Source organism: Nanorana parkeri, unplaced genomic scaffold, assembly GCF_000935625.1.
Source record: "Nanorana parkeri isolate BGI_ZX_2015 unplaced genomic scaffold, ASM93562v1 scaffold609, whole genome shotgun sequence".
Taxonomy (NCBI): domain Eukaryota; kingdom Metazoa; phylum Chordata; class Amphibia; order Anura; family Dicroglossidae; genus Nanorana; species Nanorana parkeri.
Window position 1 is genome coordinate 931460 of NW_017306877.1, and position 9511 is coordinate 940970.

A 9511-nucleotide genomic window follows, 5' to 3' on the forward strand; every position below is an offset into this window, starting at 1 on the left:
CGCCCCCCCCCGGCCCCACGCACCAGCCATGATCTGCCTGCATCGTATAGAGAAGCAGAGGTACCCAGGGATGACATCACCGGGTCTACAATAAAGGTATGTAAAGGAAACGCCAAAAGATTTTATTTAGAAATGTCATTATCTTAATGATGAGGGGTGACAAGGAAGTCAAAATATAACAAGATTATAATTCAGCTTTATGTAGCCACTTGCATGAAAATCCAGCAGGGGTAAGAGCGGGGGCAGGCAGCCAGCAGTTCCACTGCCACTCATTTTTCTGGTGAAGGGAATTGGAGTCTCGGAAGTTGCCGCGCATACCTCGGAGTTCGTTATATTCTGGGTTGGCAGAGCCGGTTCTCTAAAAATAAAATTGCGCTTTCCCAGTTATCTCTGCTCGGCTCCTGTGCCTGTTGGTTCTGCGACGGGCCCGAGACTCTCTTGTTAGGCTCCCAGTCTGTGTGTGTTAAATAAATGATCATATTAATAAATAATAAGTAGATCTCTGACACAGTGTAACGTACTTCTTTCTGACTCCTGCTGGCAGCACAGCACGGAATTGGCATTTGTTTTGGGGGGGAAACATCTAGAGCGGGAGAGCAGAGCAGGTGAGATGTATGAACACAATAATAGAGGAGCTCAAATACTTACCTGGAGAAAATGCTGCTGACGGCTCCCACCGGTGCTGGACGCATGAGCAAAAGCCCAGGCATCTGGTTACATGATCTTTGCTGTAATTCAACGTCCTTGAACTCGAATGTCCTGCACAGAGCCCTGACCTCAACCCTTCTGAACTGATGAATTGGAACACCGACTGTGGGCCAGGTAGTTCTATTTGTGTGTTATTTTGGTGCCCAACATGGGGCTCAACATGTGATGTCTTCTTATCCAACATCAGCGCCTGACCTCACAAATGGGCACAAATTCCCCAAATCTCCAAAAATCCCGACCTCCAATATAAGGGACATTCTTACCACTGCTCTCCAATGTAAGGAGCATTCTTCCCACTGACCCCCAATGTACGGAGCATTCTTCCCACTGATCTCCAATGTAAGGAGCATTCTTCTCACTGACCTCCAATGTAAGGAGCATTCTTCTCACTGACCTCCAATGTAAGGAGCATTCTTCTCACTGACCTCCAATGTAAGGAGCATTCTTCTCACTGACCTCCAATGTAAGGAGCATTCTTCTCACTGACCTCCAATGTAAGGAGCATTCTTCTCACTGACCTCCAATGTAAGGAGCATTCTTCTCACTGACCTCCAATGTAAGGAGCATTCTTCTCACTGACCTCCAATGTAAGGAGCATTCTTCTCACTGACCTCCAATGTAAGGAGCATTCTTCTCACTGACCTCCAATGTAAGGAGCATTCTTCTCACTGACCTCCAATGTAAGGAGCATTCTTCTCACTGACCTCCAATGTAAGGAGCATTCTTCTCACTGACCTCCAATGTAAGGAGCATTCTTCTCACTGACCTCCAATGTAAGGAGCATTCTTCTCACTGACCTCCAATGTAAGGAGCATTCTTCTCACTGACCTCCAATGTAAGGAGCATTCTTCTCACTGACCTCCAATGTAAGGAGCATTCTTCTCACTGACCTCCAATGTAAGGAGCATTCTTCTCACTGACCTCCAATGTAAGGAGCATTCTTCTCACTGACCTCCAATGTAAGGAGCATTCTTCTCACTGACCTCCAATGTAAGGAGCATTCTTCTCACTGACCTCCAATGTAAGGAGCATTCTTCTCACTGACCTCCAATGTAAGGAGCATTCTTCTCACTGACCTCCAATGTAAGGAGCATTCTTCTCACTGACCTCCAATGTAAGGAGCATTCTTCTCACTGACCTCCAATGTAAGGAGCATTCTTCTCACTGACCTCCAATGTAAGGAGCATTCTTCTCACTGACCTCCAATGTAAGGAGCATTCTTCTCACTGACCTCCAATGTAAGGAGCATTCTTCTCACTGACCTCCAATGTAAGGAGCATTCTTCTCACTGACCTCCAATGTAAGGAGCATTCTTCTCACTGACCTCCAATGTAAGGAGCATTCTTCTCACTGACCTCCAATGTAAGGAGCATTCTTCTCACTGACCTCCAATGTAAGGAGCATTCTTCTCACTGACCTCCAATGTAAGGAGCATTCTTCTCACTGACCTCCAATGTAAGGAGCATTCTTCTCACTGACCTCCAATGTAAGGAGCATTCTTCTCACTGACCTCCAATGTAAGGAGCATTCTTCTCACTGACCTCCAATGTAAGGAGCATTCTTCTCACTGACCTCCAATGTAAGGAGCATTCTTCTCACTGACCTCCAATGTAAGGAGCATTCTTCTCACTGACCTCCAATGTAAGGAGCATTCTTCCCACTGACCCCCAATGTAAGGAGCATTCTTCCCACTATCTCTGCGTGGCGTCAGGATTCGCCCTTTAAGCCGGTGGAATATTATTTTTGTTTACATTCGGTACGGGAACGGATCCCTCGTACGTGTCCTTGCGCACCGCTTCTCCCCCGTCACCAACATTCCGTCAGAATCTGTCACTCTCCCCCCTCGGCCTATTTTTAGAACCCATCGGCGCGTTCGTGTAATAAACGTGGACGGGAGGTGTTCCCGATCGCCTCTAATTGGCATCCGGAGCCACCAGGCGGATGTCAGAGGTGCGAATCAAACATCCAAGCGGTCGATGGTTCTCTTTCGCAATTATGTCGAGCTCCATTGCGGCAGCGGCTGCGTCGCCCGCGTTGCGCCCGAGCCGTTGATTGAGGGGTGTGAGATCCTCGTCGGCTCGTTTAATTAGCAGCCCGCGAATGCGATTTTCTCTTTTATCTCCCGTCGGTGTGTTAAATCTCGTGTCTTATCCTTCACGTGTGCTGAGGAGGTGACGATCGCGTGGGCGGCTGCGACTTTTTTTTTTTTTTCTTCCCTTGGGCCCTGGGTGAGGTTTCGGTTTCTCACGGAAGGAACGTGGCGCCGATTGACAGCGTTGTTATCGGATGTAACGGAGAACATCAGATCTGCTCAGCGGCGTCATTGTCTTCTCTTCAAACCGAATTCATCGCTGACATCTCGTAAAAAATTCCGGAAGTTGTTTGGAGTCTTTCTAAAGCTGAACTCCGGAATCAGCAAATATTATCCGCATAGTATGTGAATCTCGTGAGCTCCGTGTATTTCTTCCAGATCCGTGCAGTAATCCTGTGGGAGGAGCTTCCTGTAACAAAGACCGCTCTTTGCTGTTCCCTCTCCGTGTGCAGGGTGACTGGTCTTGTCTCCGCCCCCTCCTGTAATAAAGACCGCTCACTGCTGCTCTCTCTCCTTGTGCAGGGTGACTGGTCTTGTCTCCGCCCCCTCCTGTAGTTTTCTGCAGGCAGCCTGTAGTGGGTGGAGCTTCCTGTAATAAAGACCAGTCACTGCTGCTGGCTGTCCTTGTGCAGGGTGACTGGTCCCGTCTCCTACGCTCTGTAGAACGCTCAACATGTGAAAGCCAATGATTGTCTATGGGTATGGTTCTCACCTGGGCGTATTACAGGCCGTATGAACGCGCTGCAAAACGCCCTACGCCCAATGAAGTACAGGAGCTTCTTTGAGGCGTATTTGCCGCGCGTATTCATTGGGATACAGCCATGTAGCCCTCGGAAACACGCATCTGCCGTGCGTTTTTAACTGCGAAACGCGCATATTCGATACGCCTAGGTGTGAACCCAGCCTGAGGGTTGTTAGGGCTCCGGGGTTGGAATGGTTAATATGTACAGTGACTGGTGATCTCACACACGACGACAATCTAAGTTTAGCGCGTCTTCAATCCTTTAAATAGATTTCTCTAGAAGGGAGAGAATCTTCTTTCACGTTTGCCCGGAGTCGTTCGTCGCTCCTTTTGCACGCTGCGTTTAACAGATTACACAGCTCAGGCTGCATTGGGAAAATAGCGAATTCGCGTCCCTCGTAAAATGAGATTTGCCTATTAAAACTGGCGAGTTCCCTCATGTGTAGCTGGTTAAATCAATGTCATAAGTGGCTTCTCGGCATCGTGCACCGTTCTTTAATCCCCTCTTTTAATAACAGACTGTGTTTGGGTGTTTGTTCCGTCCTCGGAGGATCCGCAGACTTCATTTCTTTTTCTTTCCCTTTTTTCCCCTTGTTTTCCCATACACATTACACATACTCCTCTGAACATTAATTATTTTATGATTTGTGATTTTTTTTTCTTTCATATAGAACTGATTTGTTATAGAGCCTTTTATAGAGTACATAGCGACATACAGATTAGTCCCGCCCCTGAGGAACTTACAGGGTAGCGTCACTGCCACACCCATACCGTAAAGCGCATATATATATATGTCAGGGCTGGAATAATGGGCCAGGTGTGGAACCCCTCGGCAGGGACGAATAATGTCCAAAAAGTGCAGTACAAAAGTATAATCCAATCGGGTAGTCAGGTCCAGTTCCGGGTCGTGGCGGGCAGCAGGAATCGTAGTCGAAGGGTCAAGCAAAAGGGTTCGGTAGCCGGGAAGTCAGATCAAACAACGGGTTCACAGGAGGGAGCTGGGTGTTCACCATGAGGTAGAATAACTTAGCAATGAGTCAAGGCTCTGACCAGCTTTAAATACACAGGAAACCCAGGACCGCCCCCTGGCTGCCAGGGCAACCTGGAAGCTTCCCCAGTCAGAGTCCAATCACAAAGGCTGAGGGCAAGTGGTGAAGGCTGAAGTCCTCCCCCAGCCTGAGTAGCACCGGTGGCTTGGAAAGGCGCAGGCGCACTACGCGACTTGCGCACTGGCCACACCAGCGCCAGATGCCCTGCCAGGGGGAGGAGGAGGAGCTACCTGTGCCCGATGCCCGCGCCTGCAAACCTGACGAGGAACAGCCCCCCTGGGTCCCTGACAATATGTGATGGTCCTGTGCAATCAGATTTTGTTTTGTGTGATTTTGTTAGATCGGCTCAGGTGTGCTTTGGCAGGGTCTACCTAAATAATACATTCTTTCATCCCATCAGTAGACCCGCAGTGGAACAGCAGTCCTTTTGTTGATCGGATAGGTTAAAATTTTGTTGATGGTTTTCAAAATAGCAAAAAAAAGAGCCAGAACTTTAAAGCTGAAGTTAAATATACTTAATTTTTGCCTTCCCTGGTTCCTCCCCCATCAACATGCTAATTATATTTTCGAATTAAACCTTTCCATTTCATTGCATACCTTATTTTGGGCCCATCACTGGATGTCATCACTGGATCCCTATGGAACTCTCAGCCCTGGGCTGGCAGTTGGGAGTTATGCAAATATAATAATGCTTTTATGGCTGGATGTCAGTCTGGAGGAGCGGGCGTTCCTAGACAGGCCAGCATTTGCATACAGACTGTCCTAGGTAACGCCCACATGTGATGCTGAGCCTCCATGATTGAAAGAACGGAAATCCAATGAATGAAAGGGGCGGGGGCCAGGGACAGTCAGGTTGTGGAGGAAAAGGCTAACTGATGCTGGATGTGCTCCAGCCAGCAAATGAGGCGGAGCTCTGTCTGACTTGCTGCAGCTTCTGATGCACATTGTGAGAGGTTCCCAGTGTACAGTGATATCAGAGGAAGACATTTTAGTCCAGGAGAGGAGCCGGGACTACTGTGCAAGACTGAAGGGAAGGACGGAGGTCAGATAGAAGACTGAAGGGGAGGACGGAGGTCAGATAGAAGACTGAAGGGAAGGACGGAGGTCAGATAGAAGACTGGAGGGAAGGACGGAGGTCAGATAGAAGACTGACGGAGGTCAGATAGAAGACTGGCGGAGGTCAGATATAGGACTGAAGGGAAGGACGGAGGTCCGCTTTAAGGTTTAGTATTTGTCTGTGTCCCTCTTTGGGTAGAGGCCGTTGGTTGAGGTTTCTCCAAGACAGGAACTGACATAGAGCAGTAAATATGTGTCAGACGTTCTCATCCTTCCTCTGTCCTCATCATAGAGATATCCAATCACTTGTGATGATAAATTACCCTAATGGGGACATAGATAGTAATTCTGATCTAATAGAGGTCATAGATCTCTACAAAACTAAAACAAAAAGTTGTGGCTGGACTTGGGCTTCAAGATTTGACTTTGTGAGGCCGGTAGTCATCTAAGGCCAATTTGATGGTCACCAATTAACCTCTCAATAGAATTGTTGATGGAAACTGGCATAGGCAACCCCAATCTTCAAACAGAAAGTCTGGTGGGAATCAAACTTGGGACTTCAGCTCGGCAAGTCTGCGTACTACGCGTTCCTTTGGTACTTGGCCGTTTATGATGCATTTCTAATGTTGACTTTGACAAGAACCTAATTCCCTGTCATCCAAATGCCATTTGATGGGATATCACGTTCATGTCTTGGAATTCTTAGTATCTGGTTTCTGATTTACAGTCTTTTTGTCAAGGACTCCAGATGGTATTGTTCTGCTTTCCATCCCCTCTGCCAAGTTCTTATGGCTCAGATTCCCACTTTATATGTTCCGATTTTGGTCTTTTGCCCAAGCCTTCGGTGCTTATGTTTCCGTGCCTGGACTCCTGGTCCTTTTCCTCCCGAGTTCCATTCCTTGTTATCATGGACATCAGTCTGGGTTTAAGTCATATTGCACAGGCCTCTACTCAATTTGCTCTTCTGTTTCTGTTCTTGCATTTTATATGCCTTTCACTTTGGATTTAGGTTATTTTGTTCTGTTTTCCAAAGCTTTGCCAAAGCCTCCATACCTCATATTTCAAATTCCTATTTGAGGGACTGGATTAGGGTTCAGTGAGTTGGCTTAAAGACCTCTTTGGGCCAAAACCAGCGGCAACATACACTATATTGCCAAAAGTATTGGGACACTCCTCCAAATCATTGGATTCAGGTGTTCCAATCACCTCCATGGCCACAGGTGTATAGGATGAGGCACCTCGGCATGCAGACGCTTCTACAGACATTGGTGAGAGAACGGGTCGCTCTCAGGAGCTCAGTGACTACACGCGTGGTACCGTGATAGGTTGTCACCTGTGCAATAAGTCCATCCGTGAGATTTCCTGGCTACTAAATATTCCGCCGTCACCTGTTACTGGGATTATAACAAAGTGGAAGCAACTGGGAACAACAGCAACTCGGCCACGAAGTGGTAGGCCACGTAACATGACAGAGAGGGGTCAGCGCATGCTGAAGCGCACAGTGCGCAGAAGTCGCCAACTGTCTGCAGAGTCAATAGCGTTCGGGCAGTGTTATGATCTGGGGTTGCTTCAGTTGGTCAGGTCTGCTGCCTACATTGATATACGGAATGATCAGGTTTTTCCATCAATGGATTTTTTTCTTCCCTGATGGCACATTGGGCGTATTCCAAGATGACAATGCCAGGATTCATCGGGCTCAGATTGTGAAAGAGTGGTTCAGGGGGCATGAGACATCATTGTCACACATGGATTGGCCACATCAGAGTCCAGACCTTAACCCCATTGAGAATCTTTGGGATGTGCTGGAGAAGACTTTACACAGTGCTCCGACTCTCCCATCATCACTACAAGATCTTGGGGAAAAATCAAATCAACTCTGGGTGGTAATAAATCTTGTGACATTGTATAAGCTTATAGAAACGATGCCGCAGCAAATGTGTGCTGTAAGCGAATCTAAAGGTGGTCCAATGAAATGTTAGTGTGTGTGACTGTTTTTTTGTTGGCCAGAGAGAGTCATTTTTTGTTGTTGGCCGTGATGAGAAAGTCGGAGCACTGTGTAAAGTCTTCTCCAGCAGATCCCAAAGATTCTCAATGGGGTTAAGGTCCGGACTCTGTGATGGCCAATCCATGTGTGACAATGATGTCTCATGCCCCCTGAACCACTCTTTCACAATCTGAGCCCGATGAATCCTGGCATTGTCATCTTGGAATATGCCCAATGTGCCATCAGGGAAGAAAAATCCATTGATAGAAAAACCTGATCATTCCGTATATCAATGTAGGCAGCAGACCTGACCAACTGAAGCCACCCCAGATCATAACACTGCCCGGAAGCTATTGACTCTGCAGACAGTTGGCGACTTCTGCGCACTGTGCGCTTCAGCATGCGCTGACCGCGCTCTGTCATTTTACCTGGCCAATCAGGCAGCCGGGGGACGTGTAATGACCCGTTGCCCGGCTTCCTGATTGGCCAACTTCTCGACCAATCGGGAAGCCGGGCAACGCGTCATTACGCGTTGCCCAGCTTCCTGATTAGCCAGAAAGCCAGCTTCATGCTTTCTCGTCACCTGGTGAAGAGGGAGCATGGAGACGGCTTCCCTGCTATTCGGGAAGCCGGGTGGCGAGTCTTTACACGACGCTTGGCTTCCTCAATGGGACTTCCGGTATCGGTATTCGGTATCGGCGAATACAGGAAAAAAAATATCGGTACTCGATACCGAAAAGCCAGTATTGGTGCATCCCTAATAAATAATATAGAGCTTTAAAACATTTAAATCTGTATCTACTTGAAGTACTGTGATAGCAAAAGGTAATAATTCTTCTCATCTGAACGCCGAAACAAAACAAGTTTCAGTGGTTAAGACTCGAGTACCTTGTACAACGTGCTCCCAGTGTCTCGTAAGCCTTTGCTGCAGATTTCTAAAGGAATAGTAATCTTTCGGTGAGATGGAAAGTAGAGACAAAGCATTTTATCTGGTCGTTCTGAAAGGCCGCCGTTATTGATACAAGCCCTATTGCTATCGACAAGAAGCAGCGCGGTGAAGAGCAGGGTGCCAGCCAGCACATACCTCAGATACAAAACATTTGGGGATCGGCGGGGTTGGCCGGCTGCTGCCAGACATGAAATGGAACTTTGGATGGCGGTAAATGCAGATGGTAATTGAGTTTGAAGTGCATAAGAGGAGAGGGAAATCTCATCCTAGCATAGGACTTTCTAGTGGGGGAGGAAACCAGCGTGCCTGGAGGAAACCTACGCAAGCGCAGGGAGAACATACAAACTCTTTGTAGATGGTGACCTTGCTGAGATTCGAACCGGGGACACCAGTGCTACTCCAATAGTGAGTATCACGTACCTGGTAGAGGACCGAATTAGCTGAGGAGGCCTCCCTTGTGGCTCTTGTCTCACACCACTGGAAGTGGGACAGGGAATGAGTAGACAAAGAGTAGCACGGGTGCCAAGGTGTTCAAGCACTAACCAATACGCCACTGTGCGGTTGCTTTACAACTCCTGAGCTTGGGGTGGATCCAGTAGGGATTCAGCCCCAACCATTCTTAACCTCTTGCCCATTCTTTGTACCCATGGAATCATCAGCACATATTTCTACTAGCTAGAAGAGGCTTCTGTGCTTTCAGGAATGTTAAGAGATTTGTGTGTTATTTCCGTTATCGGTAGGGCCTGGTGGACTCCAATGATGACATTTTTCTGACAGATTTTTTGGTTCTGTTCTGCTCCATGTTGGAACTTCAGTTGTTCTTCCCACCTTAGGGTCCTCCATCCTTATACATTCTCTATAAATAAGCTAGTAATCCATAATGTCTCAGATACTGTCAACAGTGAGATCTCCCTTCCTGGCTCTCTTGCTG

At 47.7% G+C, this 9511-nt stretch overlaps 1 protein-coding gene across 1 annotated transcript in view; it reads left to right on the top strand.

Moving 5' to 3' along the window:
- LOC108792174 (xaa-Pro dipeptidase-like) overlaps positions 1-9511 on the top strand; it is a 92953-nt gene that overhangs the window by 38686 nt on the left and 44756 nt on the right. The window lies entirely within an intron of this gene.